Here is an 18,281-nt window from a genome sequence, read left to right on the forward strand (position 1 = left end):
TAAGCTATCTCAGAGTTAGAAATGGAACAAGATAAGGAAATGAAAAGGGGACGCCATCAACCACAGCAAACATTATTAAGTGCCGATTATATACCAGGCACTGGGAGTACAACGGGGAATAAGATTACAGGGTATCTGCGAGATAAGACATTTATAATAGAGATGATTTATTCCACAATACAGTACAAGTATATGAGGAGTGCCAGGCAACAGATAAACGAGAGTGGCAGGAGTTCAAAGCCTAGAAAGTCAGTAAGGTCTGGTGTCATCCTAGAAATCTTTGTGAAATGCAGATTTTTGAACTTGATCTTAAAAGGAAAAAGAAGTTGGACAGAATAAAGAAAAGGCATTCCAGACAAGGAAAACAACACCCAGGAAGCCACTCTCCTTTGCCATTAGGGTTACTACTCTGCCAAGTTTCAGAAGCAATGCCCTAGTGATGTGAACCTTAGACACTAATACTAACATCACAGGTTCTAGACTCACCATTTAAGATGACAGAGGACTTTAAGTTGAGGCACCAGGAAGTCTTTAAGAGCGAGGCAGAAAAGAGTTGTAAAAGCAATTTATATATATTTGGGAATCATCCACACAGAGATAATAGCTGAAGGTCAACGGGCAGCCTAGCAGCTAAGATATTGCAAAGAAAGGGCAGAAAGAGAAAAGAACAGAGGATGAATGCAAAATGAGGGGGAAAAAATCTCAAAGACAAATCTGAAAATTCACAGAGGGAGGCTCAAGATAGTCAAGGGAACAAGGAGTTAGTAAACCGTGAGGAGAGATGCCTTTTCTTAAAAAACAAGCGAACTGTGAGAAATGGGGCAGAAGGCAGCAAAGTCAGGAGAAAGTATTTTAAATATAGAAACAATCTTATATTCTAAGTAGGAGGAAGAAGGAAGAGAAAAAAGGGAAACGATCCATTAATTCATCTAACAGGTATTTATAGGGCACGAAGTACTCTTGCTCAGGCTCTGCTCGAGGCAGCCGTGGACAAGAGAAACGGAGCCCCATCACCAGGCTTCCATCCTATTGATAAAAACAGGCACATGGAGACATACCATCGAGACACACAAAAGTGAGGCAGAGGTAGAGCATGGTCGATTTATTTATAAGAAAGCTAACAAAAGCAAGATGAAAATATGGAAGTAGAACAGAATGTGGAAAATTTAAAACAGCTGCTATAAGAAACGGATTACCGGAGCTCACAATCCACAAGTTTAAAAACAGGAATTCAGTTGGGGTTAACTAACAAACAGGTACATGACATCAGATCTGCCTATAATTTTAGGACTTTTCCCACCAGTTCTGGGGAGTAGGAGTAGGCATAACCAAGTAAGACGGTGATGACAGCTGGCTTGAGAATTGGCAAAACCACTTGTCAAGAGGTAAGGGGAATCTAGGATGCTTATTTGGGTGGCAGTAGAGTGAATGATTGTGACAAGAACCAGTAATTGCCTCATGATATTCTCTCTCCTCTTCTTTAACAACAGAATCCTGAGGGGTTTTTTTGTTTTGTTTCATTTTTGTTTTTTGCTTTGTTTTGCTTTCTGTTTTATATTTTACTGAGCACATTAATGTCCAGGTGAAAATCGATATATCACAGACTCCTTTGCAGCAAAATGTAGTCATAAGACTAGTTCTGGCCAAGGAGATGTATACAGGAGCTTTGCATGTTACTTCTAGGGAGACTCCTTGAGGCAGAGGGGGCGTTTTCTTCTGCTTCTTTTCTTCCTCCACCCTGCCTTCAGGAGCAAGGATTGATGAATTCACTGAATGACATTCCAGCAGCCACCTAGGGTCATAAGAACAAGAGCAATAGCCTGAAGGAGCCTGGGTCCCTGATGACTCCAGGATGCCTCCATCCCAGCACTTCATTGCCTACCTCCAGACTTCTTTTATATGAGAACAAACTAAACTTCTATTGTGTTTAAGTCAATATTATTTTGGGTTTCGCTATTTTATCAGGAGAAACCAAATTTTAATTAATGCAACGATCATGGTCCAGGCTGGGTTAAGGTATAGACAATCTAGGTAGGAACTGGAGATGACTTTAAAGAAGAGCAGGCAAGCATCAAAATGCAGGAAGGAAAACTTTCACTCACTCTTTCATTCACCAGGGACGGAGCAGCAGCATAAGAGATTCATAGCCTGGCACATGGTAAGTGCTCAATAAGAAGGCAAGGAGCTAATTATTTGAAAAAACCAATAGTCCTTTGTATCTTTGACAAGGTCTGCATGGCTAAAGGAAGCTTTCAACAATACTGTACATGTGTTTAAATGAATGAACAAAACTGCTTTCTGTCACTGATTCTCCGATACGGAACTCAGTATTTTTGTGGCTCAAAGAGCAATCTGATAAAAGGAAAACACATTATTACCCACATGATTGCTCCTCTAAACCAATATTTTCATTAAGGTAATATCTGTGACAGCATTTTTTAAAAGAATAAAGCAGTATGAAAACGTATGGTACAGTTATGATTTACTAATGATGTTAATAATAAAGAATTAACTAATTCAGCTATTTCTATACATAACATTTATGTTAAGCTGGTTCTATATATAAAGTTATTTAGGCAATAGGATCTGATTTTTTTTTTTTCTAATCTAGTTTAGTTTTCTAATAGGATCTGATATTCTTTCCTCTTCTAATCTAGTTTCTTCTGGAAGTATAACTAGATGAAGTCAGTTTGGCATTTATTTCACACTCACAGCCCTCATGATTACTAATCCATAGCAGACTGCAGAAAAAGTAGCATCCAGAACCACCTATTATTCCTATATAGCTTATGGCAATATCTCAATGCAGACATTGCATCACACAGGACTCCACATCACTCTCAGGTACTGAATCACAGGACATTGCCTCTGGCTCTAAATGTCCAGGAATTTAGAAGAAGAGAGAGAGTCAGGAACCACGGAGTAAGGAAATTAATAGTCTTATTTCAAGTATTTCTCAAGCTGTCACATTGATGCCATTCCTGGGATACACAAAAAGGCCTTTAAGAGAAAGGCTATGAAGAACTTCTTCACCATGCTTTAAAGGCTACGAATTTTTTTTTTTTTTTGAGGAAGATTGGCAACAGATGTTAGCGCAGGGCCAATCTTCCTCTTTTTTTCTCCCCAAAGCCCCAGTACATAGTTGTGTATCACAGTTGTAGAGTCATAGCTCTTCTATATGGGATGCCGCCTCAGCATGGCTTGATAAGTGGTGAGCAGGTCCGGGCCCAGGATCCGAAACCCTGTACCCAGGGCCGCCGAAGCAGAACGTGTGAACCCAACCACTATACCACCAGGCCGGCCCCTAAAGGCTACAAATTTTTAAATCAAGTGTCCCAAGGCGATCTCAAAGAGAAATGTAGAGACAGATGGCAGGATATCAAGTGTAATAGTAATTGAACTTTTTCATTATCTATAAAAATGTATAATGCACTCCATTTTAAAGAAAAAAAAAAACATAGACCTGTCTCAACTCTTAAGTCAAAATCCTTGAATTGCCTTCTCAAAGGAGTTTCAGTTATAGAAGAAGATGGAAAATCCCTGATCCTGTATATATCAAAATGAAAATGCTCCAAGATGCCTGGAAATCCTGAATTAAGTATAAAGTTCCCAGTGTCTGGCATGAAAAGAAAAATGAAGTCAAATCATCAGCCTTGGGCTAAAAAAGGGAAGAGGCCCTCTGAAGGTTAAGGACTGTTAAAAATCACAAGTTCAGATGTTAAGAAAGGTGGGAGGGGCATCCCACCTCTCTTTCATTGTTATGTAGTTATCTCTCTTCTATTATTAAAAACAAAAAAGCCCTGCCTCTTTGGAGAAATGGCTGATGCTATAACTGGGGAAGGAAATATGCAAGATGAGCCTGGACCATCAGATAGTGCCAGAAAGAAAAGACAAAAACAAAACCAAAATACCCACATTGATAGGAGTATGTCAAAGGGAAATAGCCAACTCAAAGAGGTCCAATGGCCCAATGGCCAAAACTGGAACAATTTGAGCAACAAAATAAATAAAGTAGTATTGGATTACAACCGAAAGTATAGAAATAAATATGCATGAGTCAATACTGATGTAATAAAATGATTGAGTTAATCATTAAAATAGGGAGAAAGAAACAAATCTCCCAGGCAGAAGAATTCCAAACAAGTCCAAATAACTCCACCCCAAAGAAGGGAAGCATTGCTGTGGACTATGTGTAGTATGATGTGGGCTACACACAGTAACATCCTTCCAAAGAGCACAGTACGGAAAGGGAGGAAAATCTTCACAGTGGAGAAACCCGAGAAACACTACTTCAGCCAGACAATCGAGGTCAACAACAACAGTCATAAATCATGTTAACAGGATGTACCCTTGATATGATGTGATGAACACAGCACTCTATCTCTGTGTCTTCTTCCCAAAGTTCCATAACCCCAGCCTAATCAGGAGAAAAATATCAGACAAATTCCAGCAGAAGCACACGCTACAATACACCTGGTCAATACTTCTCAAAACTGCTAAGGTCATCAAAAACAAGAAAAGTCGAGAAATTGCCACAGCCAACAGGATTCTAAGGAGACATGACAATTAAATGTAATGTGTATGTTGAATGGGATCTAGGCTAGAAGGAGGCCTTAGGTAAAAACTAAAGAAATCTGAAAAAACTATGTAATTAATAATAATGTATCAACAGTATATCAATATGGGTTCATTAATTATAACAAATACACCCTACTAATGTAAGATGATAAGACAAGGGAAACGGAATATGGCGGCGGATGGGGGCAGGCAGTATATGGGAACTTTCTTTACTATCTTCTCAATCTTTCTGTAAATATAAAGCTGTTTATTTTTTTAAATTAAGTCTATTAGTTTTTTAAAGCCCTGGAACAAGAGAAAAAAACAGAACTGAAAACTATTCCATAACGTATTCACTCAGCAATTACTCCATGGAACAAAACTGTCGTTAGAGCCCAAAAGTAATTTTGGACTTCAAGTATAAAGCCAAGGAAAAAACCACTGCACCAGAAGGCAAAGATAATTCTATTCCATCTTTGGAAAACTATAATTATATCAAGATTTTCTTTTAATTAAGAAAGTAAAACAAGGACAATAGAACAGCAAATCTCAAGAAAACCAATTTCTTTTTATTTCAGATGTCTGAGAATGAAAACTATTTGGATTATATATAGAGGTAGACCCTATTCACATCCCTAAATCAATGATCTCAAAAACTCAGTCATGCAACTCAGGAGTAAAAGGTTTATGTATTTTTTTTAATTAAAAAGAAAAAGAAATTGGGCCTGGCCCCATGGCCGAGCAGTTCAAGTTTCACGCACTCTGCTTAGGCAACCCGGGTTCACGGGTTCGGATCCCAGGTGCAGACCTACTCCACTCACCAGTGATGCTGTCGCAGTGTCCCAGACACAAAAAAAAACAGAGGAATACTGGCACAGATATTAGCTCAGGCAAAAAAAAAAAAAAAAGCAGGAGGATTGGCAACGGATGTTAGCTCAGGGCGAATCTTCCTCAGGAAAAAAAAAAGAAATTAAGAAAATGATATTTAATATGCAGACAAGCACTAGCACCTCACTGGTCCTTATAGTAGATGGCCATGGGTTGTCTATTATAAACAAGATCTCCTAAGAAAAAAGTGTGAGCACCACACAATGGCATTAGCAATGCACACTTACGCATTTCTCCTTCAGCATATTAGGATGACTTGCAGTTTACTTGCGCCCAGTAAAATAAAATTACAGATTTTTATATAAACTAAGCTTCACCAAATGGCTGAGTAGTTTAAAAATACTCTTCAACACATATTGAAGATAATACAAATTCTGCCAAAGCATAATCACACAAGAAAATGGCAGAACTGATCACTTCTAAAACTAGCTCTTAACAAGCTTCAAATACAATCTATCCAGCTCTAACAAGAACTTAGTGGAGGGAGGGAGAAAAGGAGGAAGGGAAAGAGAGAAAGGAAGGAAGAGAGAGAGAAAAGAAGGGAGAGAGAGGGAGGAAGGAAGGTGGGAAGGAGGGAGGGAGAGAGGGAGGAAGGGAGATGATTAAAAGATATGAACTTTGGATTTACATCAATTATCACAAATGATAAATCTTTCCTTAAGTATATGGAACAGTGGATCTCAACCTCACAGTATATTAGAATCACAGATTTAAAAAAAAAAAAAAAGCTAACCCCCTTCCTAGAGATTCTGATTCAACATGCCTGCAGTAAGCACATTTTCATATCGCATCATGATTTTTTAAAAAGCATCATAACAGAATTTAATGGGTAACCAAAGTTCAGAACCACTGGTATGGTACCTTGAGCTAATGATAGCAGAAAGCCATCATAAAGAGCAACATTACTTTAAAATATTGTTAATTTTTATCTCATTTTTTTAAATTGTTTTCTGAAAAATTTATATACATATCACACAATAATTATTTGTAATTTTTACAAATAAACATAAATGGGTTGCTTTTTTCTTTAACTAATATGGTATGAGATCACAAAAGGATTGAAGACAGTACTCTTAAATGAAAATACATCGAAATAAAACACAACTTACAATAGAAAAAAATTTACTGAAATGCATCAGCAAGTTATCAAGGGTTTATGACCTGTTTAAAAAAAACTGGAACTAAGATAAAATCAAAATTAGCCAAAACACATGCCAGTCATTATAAATAATAGCTATTTTGAGGACCAAAGACCATTATTATGAATCTCTCATCCCTAAACGTATTTCAATTAAACAGTGAAACCTCTAGGGCACTGAATTTCATTTTCATATTGCACAAACTTCTGCATTTAACAGCAGAATTTTTTTTAAGTGTGCGCAAGGAAATCAAAACTGTCAAGTCAATTCATTCTTTGAGGAAATAAATTGCATGTGGACAAAGCAGAACTATTAAAAAGCTCTGAACAAATACTCCATACCAAAGTCTATTAAAAATAATCAAATTACCAATGGACTAAGAATTGGTAAGTCATATAAGAAACTGCTTCAGAGAAAGTAAACAAAAAATAGACATAAACAGATACTTCCTTGAAAAATCTCTCGTCACAAAGAGTGACCATTTGATATACCCCAGTTGCACCCCCTGCCACTGGCAAAGTGTCCTGGTTTGGATGATAAATTAGATGGTCACTCTACCCTCCATCATCTTCACCTTCCACCTCATCTCTCTCTCTCAGTCTTCAGCAAAATTCACTTGAGTGAGGTTTTCATCCCCCCACCTCCTGGAAATAACTGTTGTCAGGGCCATCAACTACCTCCTGCTGTTATAAAATTCAACAGCTAAATCTCAATTCTCATCTTTCCCAACATATCTCAGTAGCATAACAGAGTAGATCACTTCTTGCATCCTTGAATCATGTTCTTTCCTTGACTTCTTGGAAACCACTCTCTATTGGTTCTCCTATCTGACTAGCCACGCCTCAGTCTCCTTTGCTGCTTACTCCTCATCTGCATAGAAAGCACTCAATAAATATTTGTTGAGTCGATCTTCCAACTCTGACTTTATGCCTGTTTACAATAAATTGACTCCAGCTACTCTAATAGTCATGTGACTCCCCCCAGTTTGTCTGGGGACGAATGGTTCCATACCCAATACAGTTCCTTACAGAATGAAATAACACCCGCATAAAACACAATGGCCCTTTCTAGGTCCTGTAGCCCTGAGTACTACTCTTAAGTGAATATTACACAAAATATTCCAGAAACAATAGAAAAGAGAGCAACAAAAACCAATCACCTTGCCCTAAAACAGCTAAATGGTGTTTCAATCATTGTAATTCACAAAAAAACTAAAGAAACTGGAGATGGTCTACAAAAGCACAACTATATAATTAAAGAGTTTGGAAATATTTTCTTTGAAAATAGATTGAACTTTTTTAAGGTAAATGGATGTTTACATTTACTACCTATGTAGGAAAGAAAGAAATCCATGTAATATGCCATTGAGCTCTACAAACTCAGGCATTTATCTAGTTACTATCTTTCAACTTTTCAGGTTGAAAGTGCAAATAGATTCTAAATGGTTTAAATCAATTTCCACCTAAGAGCATTACCTCCCATAGTGCAACAGTAATGGGTCTATCCAAGTTTGGTAATCCTAATATAACAACTATACCACTAAAACAAAATGCCCCAATAAATTCTCGGAGGGATGCATACATGCTGGAAACGCATGTTAAGAAAAAAGCACACTTCGTATTTTACAACTAGTAAGCTTCTATTGCATAAGAAGTAGGGGGAATAGGAAAGAAAGGTTAACTCTGACAAAGTGTTGAGTCCTTCTTGACATAAAAGGAGAAGGATATACCAAGAAATATTTTCTTTCTTGTTCTTAATAAACACATTCTCACTATAACCCAAAGGAAGGAAGCTGAGTTCTTCATCTTGGCACACTGACACCTCTCGCGTTGCTGACAGAGTTCAAAGCTGCTCCATCAACTCTGCTGTGCCCTGCTGACCTGGGCCACAATAAAGTGTGCTTTCTGTCAATCAAGAAAATCAATTGGTACCTAGCAAACTGTAGATGTAAGGTCATAACCCTAAGGGTTCATCATAAAGTACCCAAAAACTTATAGTCCATCACATTGGCCTTGACATGTTGACAGCTAGGCCCACAACAGTGCTCACACTTGAAAAGTAGGTTCAAAATATTTTCTGAAGGCAGAAACCATATAAGTTTGGCACGTGCTTCTAAAACAAATAGAAGGCCTACCTTTTATCCTTAGGCTACTCCTGCGACCTCAATCCATTTCTACCCACCTCAAAAGTGCAGAAGCCCTTTCGCTGGCCAGCAATAGAAGGAGGGCCAAAGAGGTTCAAAGAAGGTCTGCAGATCTTCTACTCAGGTTAGGTTAGCCTGGTGAGAACTGTCTGGAGGATGGGTGGGGCTTCAAAGATTTGCAGCCCTCACATGTAACAATACTATGAATAAATAATGACAATACGGAGATCATCTTTTTACTTTTCTAGTATTTCTTAAACAGGATTTGGACTCAAGAGTCAGACCAATATTTATAATCAAAATAAGTCCAAATTAAGCTAAATTGGGATATAGTCAAAGCACAGACTAATGTTCCCTGAGACCTCTAGTTTGTAAGGAGAAAACAACTGACATTTACCTGGAGTTTCAGAGTTTACGAAGCACGTTTAACAACCTTCTTAAATTGACACTGATTACACAGCACACCACCATGTGATCAAAGTACTTATGAATAAAACAGAAGTCTTTTTGTTTTTTTTTTTAAAGAAGAAAATACATAGATTTAAATTCAAAAGAACCATGAACTAATTCTGCTTACACACATACGGTCCACCATATCAAGAGGCAAACCCACAATGGAGGAAATCTTACTAAACTCAAGGTAGGTGAACATTTTTATCTCATGGGCACTGCGGGCTTTTAGAGAATTCAAGAGGAACTTCGATGAGTAGGCAGAGCCCCGACACCAACAAATGATCTGCACTGGGCCACAGGTAAGCCCTCTGACACATAACACCTCAGTGGCCCTTAATCAGATCCAGGTCCAGGTGAAGTAAACAGAATAGGTCAGGTTACTGCACCACTGTTTTTCTTTTTCTTTTTCACAGAAAAGATATTTATACAAAATAGCCTGTGAGCAAGGATATCTGAAGGTTTTGTTTTGCTTTTAACTGAAAAAGAAGGAAAACAATGCATTAGCAGAGGATTATGCTACGTCCCACACAGTGGAACAGCTCTATATCATCTAGTATGGAAAAATCTCCAAGATAAAAGTACACAGAAAAAGCAAGGTGCATATGAAAAGATATGTTACACAATCATTTGTGTAAAAATGTTAAAAGGAAAATATATACATATATTTTTGGAAATGCCAAAAATATCTATCAAAGAGGAAAACTGTTAGTTGGAACACAAAAATAGAAGGGAGCATTAGTTTTACCTGTTAATTTTTTATATTTTATGAACATGGTACCCTGTACTTATATTATCCCCCCCAAAAAAAGTAAAATAAACGAGTTTAACTAATGGAAAGAAAAGAACCCTCCCCAGGCAATGAGCCTTGCCTCAGAGAAGATGCTGGTCGACAATCTTTAATCACCACATTGGAGTATAACAAAGAATCACTAAAATAACAGGTTATTTGGGTTTCAAGTAAAAATTAAAAGCAGATAATTTGTGGAACACTGGCATTCTTTCCTCCCAAAATTATCAAGTAATTTATGTGAATTAGACTCAGTGGATTTAAAAGGTTTTTTAAGAAGCTAGGGAAAGTGACTTACAACAGAATGCCCAGGACAGCAAGTAGAGATGCAACTCACTCCATATTATAGAACAAAATGTAGGGTTTTTTCCTCACTGAAATATCTTGTAGAGAACTCAGAAAACATTTGTTCTTCAAAGCGTAGGGTAAGATTTTTATAAATCAGGGTTACATTTAGGAATTTATCCTTGTCCCAATTCCCAATTCTATTAGTATTTTCATACTTCTCTCACACAGAACATTTCTCTTCATCAAGAGTTACCAGAAATGAACATAGAAAGAGGTGTAACATGTTAAAACCAATTACCTCAGGAGAATGAGAATGAAAAGGGGAGAGGGAAATCATTAACTTTTTCTGTATTTGCCTTTATATCATATAAATGCTTAAATCAAGTCTGTACTACATTTCAAAGCTTTTTAAAAAGGAGGTTAGGTAGGGGGAACTTGTGAGCAAAAATAGCAGATTAAATCAGATTAGAAAACTGAAAACAGGCTGGGGTAGACGTCAAATGACATTTCTGGTCTATCGGAAAAGAAGTTGACATGGGGGGGGCTGGGGGAAGTAGCACCAGCCACATATTAATTAAAAGAAAGTGATCTTTGCATTTTGGTTCATTTATTCACATATTCATTTAATATTTGTTTACAAACTTTATAAAGAATTTTAACAGTATGCACACTGCACTTTTTAAGAGAATAGCTGCAGCACTGAAATTATGAGCAACCTAGTATATCAAAGCAGTAGTACTTCAACAGGGAAAACGAAGGGGCCTCCTACCTAGGAGGAAACTGAAGATAAAGATGCTATCAATTTCCCTGCCTCATACCACACGCTAAAATTAATTCCAGAATAGACACAGGAAACTACATATATACAGTGTGTATATATATAGTTAATATACTTAGTTACAAAACTATAAAATAATACAAAAATGAAGAAATTTATCTAAAGACTGGGTGAAGAAAAATTTTCTAGGCAAATGCGCAAAGCAAGAAATCACAACCGAAAATATGGGTATCATTACTAGACTCAGGTTTTGAAGGCAAGGCCATGTGCTCATTTCCGAATCTCCAGCACCAAGCGAAATGCCTGGCCCACAGTAGGTGCTCAATAACATTGATCAAACAAATCAATGACTGAAGAGCATCTCTCGGTTGGGCAGGGGCTGTGTCCGATACTAGGTTTTCAGGTTACCTTCTCAGCTACACCAAGGCTCTAGTCTAGGGGGCTGCTCATCATTCTGTGAACATGCCAGGCCCTTCCACAGTTTTCATGTCTTTGTTCACGGTTTTCCCGCTGGCTTGAGTGCCCATCAGAAGAGTACAGTGATCAAGAACATGGACTTTGGGATCACACAGACCTAGTTCAAATCCCAGTCTTGTCACTTATTAGCTGTATGACTTTAAGATATTTGAGAAATTGATTTAACATCTCTGAGTCCCACAAAGTGTGGACTATAACAATGAGAGATTCGATGAGGTAACACACAGAGAGAGAGCTTAGTATCGGGCCTGACAGAAAGTAAATAAACACTTGACAATTGTAGTTTCCTGCCCCTGGAAAAGACTTCCTTACTTTCAAAAACCTCAAGAACATGTTTCACTCCTTTCTTCCTACCTCTCTTTTCTCATTGATCATTCTCACCCGTAAACCATAGTATTTAATTCCTTCTGCTAATAATAATTATATACTTCTCATTCAACAACAGTTCATACACTTTAGGCATGTAGAAAAAATAATTTACTCATCTCTTTTATCTTCAAAATTTAGCCTAGGCCCCAGCACAAAGAAGTCATGAAATAACTGTTTCTAACATGAACTTTAAAAACCATTTATTGCACTATTTCCTGTTTCACGAAAAGTCACCCCCAAAACTAAACATACACACATTCGCACAAACTTAATCATCACAACTTTAGAGTGTTCCAAGTTTCTTCCCAATTAATTTTTAAGACTTTCTGTGGCTTACAAAATTGCTTCTAATGTCAGTATGCCCTGTAGGAACAGAAGCACAATCTTGGAGCTTTTTTTTTTAATGTAAAGAACAAACCACGACAGGCTCAATGGAGGTGTCTCTCACTCAATGAAGCACATGGTGCCGTTCTAAATCAGCTACAAACCGACTTCTGTTTCTATAGCGCTCACTATAAAGTCAGACACTGATTCTCAAGGCAGGAAAAAACACTCCAAAGACCGACAGGCCAGGTAATAATCAATAACGCCTATAGTTGAGTTGCAAATGCTGGAAGGTTTCCATCTGAACTGCGCCCACCACCACTCCTCCACCCACACACGCACCTGGAAATGAGGGGGGCCAAATGGAGGGAGCGTACAAAGATGACAAAGCAGTGCTCTTTCCTCCCCTTTTCCCTGCCAGAACACAGATCAAGGACGGTTTTAATATCCTGGGCATGTATCCTGGGCATCTGATTATCACTTCACCTCTTTTTATGCCTTTAAAGAAAGCATGTCCGAGTGTAAGGGAGTACCCATGAAATTATAAGGTGATAAACATTAGCAAACTTACATTGTGAACCCCTGGCCCAAAGAACTAAGAGTGAGGGAAGCCCTGATTTCTAACATTTGCCAATTTCCATGCTGTAAATACCCGACCACAGCCAATTTCAAGCTAACACCTGGCTTACTAATTTCCTGAGTATTTAGCAATCAGCTGGAGACGCTCCAGCAACCACTGCTCTTGAAAAAGAACAATGCTTGGATTCCTGTATTTCTGGTAACCTTAATAGAAAAAGTACAGTTCTCTAGTTCTTCACTGTATATAAACAAAATTTTAATAATCATTTTAATTTTAAAATTCTAACAGAATAAAAAAATTGGGAGTGACGTACTTGCAATATGTAATAGTAGACCTGGAACACATTCTGACACCTCATGAAGTTAACTAATTCCTCTATCATACATAGACACAGAATGAAATGTTCCAATAAAGAGAAAGTAGTTCACATCAAAAAAAAAAAAAAGAAAGAAAGAATTAATAAATCCAAACTGTTCTTTTGTTTGGTTGTTTTTGCTTACTTGCCAGGAAAATCTCCACCGCATTCAGCTGTGACACTTAATCCCAGTGACTACTTTTTATAATATACCTGGAATCTTTCACTGGGTTTTATCTAATCAGTGATTTAAATTTTAAAGTAGAACTATTCGTGATCTGTAGAAAAAACAATTTACCCTATATACAACACCTCATAATGTGTTGTATATATCTATAAGGAATATATCTATATATCTCTCTCATATATCTATAAGGAAAATAATCTCAAATGCCATGACAGGTTTACTAATTCACCAAGTATTACCACACACCTTCCACATGCCTGGAACTGTTCTAGGCAGTGGGGATACAGCACTGAAAATCCTGGCCAATGGAGCTTACTCTCCTCACAAGACAGAAAACACACAAGACACATAAGTAAAATACGTAATATGTTAGACAACAAGAAGTGCTAAGGAGAAAAATAAAGCACGGAAGTGACTAGGAGAGGTTAGGTAGCTCAGGATGTCCAGACTCTGAGGAGGGGTATGGAGTAGGAAGTGAGGGAACAAGCCCCGTGACTTTCTGCCTGATAAGGAACCTCAGATGCAAAGGCCCTGAGGCCACCACTTGCCTGGCATGCTCAAAGATGGGCAAAGAGAATTTGGCTGGAGCTAAAAGAGCAAGGGGAGGCGTTAGCAAGTTGTAGAAATAAGACCAGGAACATAAGTAAATTTGGGGTTTGAAACACAGATGTTTCTGACCTTTTTATTATTTATACATTTAAAATTTTTTTAAAAATTAAAGCGACTAAATTGATCTGCTTGAGGCTTTCATGTCAATTACTATCATTACAAAGAGAAGGTTCTCAACAAGGGAAAAAGCAGGAAGTCACACTGCTTTGTTTCTGAAAATGAGTAGAGGGGAGGAGGGGGACGGGGATGAATAGTCTCTGCCTCTTCCTATCCAGTTCCACCATAGTTTATACATCTCTTTTTTAAACAGTCTTGACAACTCAGAGGGCAAGTTGTTGCTTTAACAGTGTAAAAGTAAACAGCTCAAGGCCTTGAAGAGAAAAGGACTGAATATTATGTCCAACTTCATCATCAAAAAGAACTCAACATCAAAAGAACTCAAGGCCCAGTAAGGTAGTTAAGATTTAAACAGTTAATTGTTGCCAGAGGTTGAGGTGAGACCAGACTATAGATCTCTTGCCTCTGAGTTCACTGCTTATTCCACTAAACATTAGTAAAAGTAGGAAAGTTAGTGTGCCATCCAGATAGTTCTCTATGACCTCAATGTTACTACCAAGTGATCAGCACCCCGTCAAAGTGCACCTTGTGAAAAGCTAGCAAAAACTGTGAGAATAACCAAACCATCACCAGGGCTCGCTTATCTCCACCTAGCACATGAGGACCACTCAGACATTAGCTGAATTAAGTCAAAGGCAACTAATTTTGATGCTCTTGCAACCAATCTTTGTACCTAGCAATCATATGAAATTTTGAAGCAAGACAACTTATTTCTCAACATGCATCCAGTTAGTTTCAGCCCCAATCCCTAAGTAGGGCAGCCTGTGCCATTTCCCATAAAATGTCCTATAATACAAAGTTTTTCAAACATAATGAGACACATTCATAATTTTTATGAATAAATATGATTAACAAATTCTCTACTTACAATTCTTACTTTATTTGTAAGTTTAGTATTTTTTGTACGTGTGTGAGGAAGATTAGCCCTGAGCTAACATCCGTTGCCAATCCTCCTCTTTTTGCTGAGGAAGAGTGGCTCTGGGCTAACATCCGTGCCCATCTCCTCTACTTTATACGTGGGACGCCTGCCACAGCACGGCTTGATAAGCAGTGTGTTGGTCCACACCTGGGATCCAAACCCGCGAACCCCAGGCCGCCGAAGCAGAGCATGTGAAGTTAACCACTACAGCACCAGGCCAGCCCCTAGGTTTAGTGTTATGAGAGCAAATTATCTAATCTGTTGAGTTCCCAGATCCTTTGTCCAGTCCTCTGTCTTCCAGCTATCTGGCATTTGTGGTCTTTGCGCATTAGCACATCTACCAAAAGGCAAATGAAGGAAAGGAAAGCAAATGGAAACCAATCTTTCATTTTGCTCCTTGAGGGAGTTCTTAAATCTTTCTTAGAAGGTATAGCATTACTATATTTCACTGATTTAAAAATGAACATTTGTGTACATTTTAACATCTCTAAAATGCACATTAGGATGCATTCAGAATGTATTTTGGAATCAGTGGTATCTTAGCACTGTGTCAGACTTGAGCATTTTTTTTCCTTTTTTAATGGTACATAAAATAATTGATACATCTTAAGATTAACGGCATCATGGATGCAATTAAAACCAGTATTTAAGCTATCCTTGCTGTTATTTTACACCAATATCATGAATATTTGTGAGTTGTAATAAAGTTTATAAATAAATCAATTAAAGTTTGTGGAATTAAGATGCCAGGATAAAAGATACTAGGTATTAACAGAGAATGATCATAATGTTCTCTGCTTTTCTAACAGAAACTAATGTTTATATTTAAAAGTCATTATTTCCCCATGATGCCATGAAGGGGCTGATGATATTAAGATGGTTATAAATGTTTTACAGCCAATGAAGAAAATAAGTCCCAAGATAGACAGTGTGAAGAACAGACGAAACAAAACAAACCCAATGTGCCAGTGCAATGAGATCCCACAGAAGGGGAAACATAAACCCCCAGGGGGACAATGGGGTGTCCGGGGAGACTCATTCTAGGAGTCCTGGCTAAGAGTGCCCCAGGTGGAAGAGGTACGGCATCCCAGGCAGAGAAAACACCATATGTAAAAAAGGGACAAACACACACACAAAAGTGGCCGTATAATACTATGAGTGGGGAAGAAGAGGTGTTAAAGTTATTAAACAAGAGGTCATCATACTGGGGTGGCTCTAATGTATCGGTAGCCCACATAAGCAAACCAGTCCTAAACCAGAGTCACTGTAAATGCACTCATCCAAGAAAACGAAATTTAACGACAATCAATCACAAACAGCCAGAGCCTTTCCTAAATAACGCAACTGTTTAAGCTATAGCCAATCAAATAATTTCCTCACATTGCTTCCGTGTCTGCCCTTTAAAAGCCCCTCCCAGGGGCTCCTGTCCAGGGAACATTCCTGCCCACTGTCGGTTTGGCATTGCCCAATTCAAATAGACGTTTGTTCAAATAAACTCTTGACAATTTTAATGTGCCTCAGTTTATCTTTTAACAGAGGTAACAGCAGTAGGAAAACCCCGAGAGGTGTCAGCCACACAGTAAAATATATTTTAGGCCATTTTAAGTAATGATCACCAGCCTCCCCTCCCCATTAATTTCAGCCAGAGATTCCAAAGACTCAAATAATTGATTTTTTTTAATCTCCATTCTGATATGGCTATTATTGGCCTTATTGCTTAGAGCAATGTCAAGGTGTTCCAGATAGCTGTAATGTTGTGTCTTCTTTAGACTTAACACACTAAAATTAAAATGCAGTAGTTCTTAACATGATTTCTGTTAATCAATTCAAGTTCCTCAGCATTATGATTCAGCAGGTAGGGCTTCTAAAATTACGGACTTCTCAAACAAGCCAAAAAGAACTTGTGAAGAAGATTATGAATGAAATCTAAGGAAGACAGGTTAAATCTGCTCCCAAGTATAAAAGCCAAAGAATTTATCCCATTAGCATCTGAATAATAAGTGCCAAGACAGCAAGCTGTCATCTGAAACTCTTGGCAGTTCCTTCCTTTGAGCAGTGATAAAACAGGAGCCCTAAGGTAGGGATGTGTGAGGAGATAATTAGAACTCTCTTTCCCCAGGTATTGTCAGCCCAAAGAGAATAAGGTGCTATTATTTCATTATACAGCAAGTTATACTGTTACATAAACTGTGTTACAAAATAACTTCTTATACAATAAGGTAACATTAATTGAATGCTTACTATGTATCAAGTACTGAGATTCTCCCCCACTAAGAAAGAAGCTCAAAGAGGACACGAATTTTTGTCTTGTTCACTGGTGTATCCCTAGTGCCTGGCAAAGAGGAGATGCCCAATAAGTATTCAGTGAACACAAGAATAAAAAGAAAACACAAGTTAGAAATTAAGGTATTCCATATCTACTATTTCATTTAATCCCTGCCAATGATGGGGAAAATCCTATTATTTTTTCCAATATAAAGGCTTGAGAAGTAACTTACCAAATAGAAGAACAAAGACCTAAAGCCAGACTTGTACACCAAATCCTCTGTCTTTAACCTCCTAGGTGCCCCTTACATAACATACCTCTGTTGATTTCCTACTTAGGACTACACTTCATGCAAATCCCAAGAGGCCTGGAGTTTGATTTAGAGAAAACTCAGGACAGGCTAAGTGGAAGATTCTCAGCAACTCATCAACAACCACTGAGTTTCCATCAGAACAACAGGCTGCCTATGAGCCTTCAAAGAAGCAGAGAACAGGGGAAAATTACAAGAAACGCAAGGATAAAGGGCAATTTCGGTGGAGATTTCAGCATTTAAAAGACCTGTTGTTGCAGTGTCTTCAATTTTCCTGATTACTAATGTAAGTAAAGTTTCTTTTCTATACTATTATTTTTCCTTCTATCAATCTTTTAAAATTGTTTCCCAAATTATACATAATGATTATATTACCTTGATTTTTTTTTAAGTAATGTTTATTTCATCAAATCTAAACCAGAGTTTCAAAGAATGATTTTCCACACAACTAGGTCATGACTGCCACCTGGCTGACAGTGACTGCAAGGTGCCATCCCAATTTTAGGAAGGTTAAAATATGACAGAAAAATGTCTCTAGGAATCCATGGAAAAAGAGAGAAAGAGCTAGAGAGCACGCAAGAGTGAAAGCTCCTCAAGAACAGAGGTATCTGATGCTTCTTCCAAAGAGCCTTGCACAAAATGGAGCACAAAGGAACAGCTCAGAAAATATCCACTGAAAATACATACAACAATTACCGGTTGGCTTTGAAATTCTGTGCATGTAAATGACTTCCT

The 18,281-nt window shown here is 37.9% G+C and overlaps 1 protein-coding gene across 3 annotated transcripts in view; it reads right to left on the reverse strand.

Moving 5' to 3' along the window:
• Nucleotides 1-18,281, reverse strand: part of TPK1 (thiamin pyrophosphokinase 1) — a 327,688-nt gene that overhangs the window by 259,477 nt on the left and 49,930 nt on the right. The window lies entirely within an intron of this gene.

Source organism: Diceros bicornis, chromosome 3 (genome assembly GCF_020826845.1).
Source record: "Diceros bicornis minor isolate mBicDic1 chromosome 3, mDicBic1.mat.cur, whole genome shotgun sequence".
NCBI classification, from domain to species: Eukaryota; Metazoa; Chordata; class Mammalia; order Perissodactyla; family Rhinocerotidae; genus Diceros; species Diceros bicornis.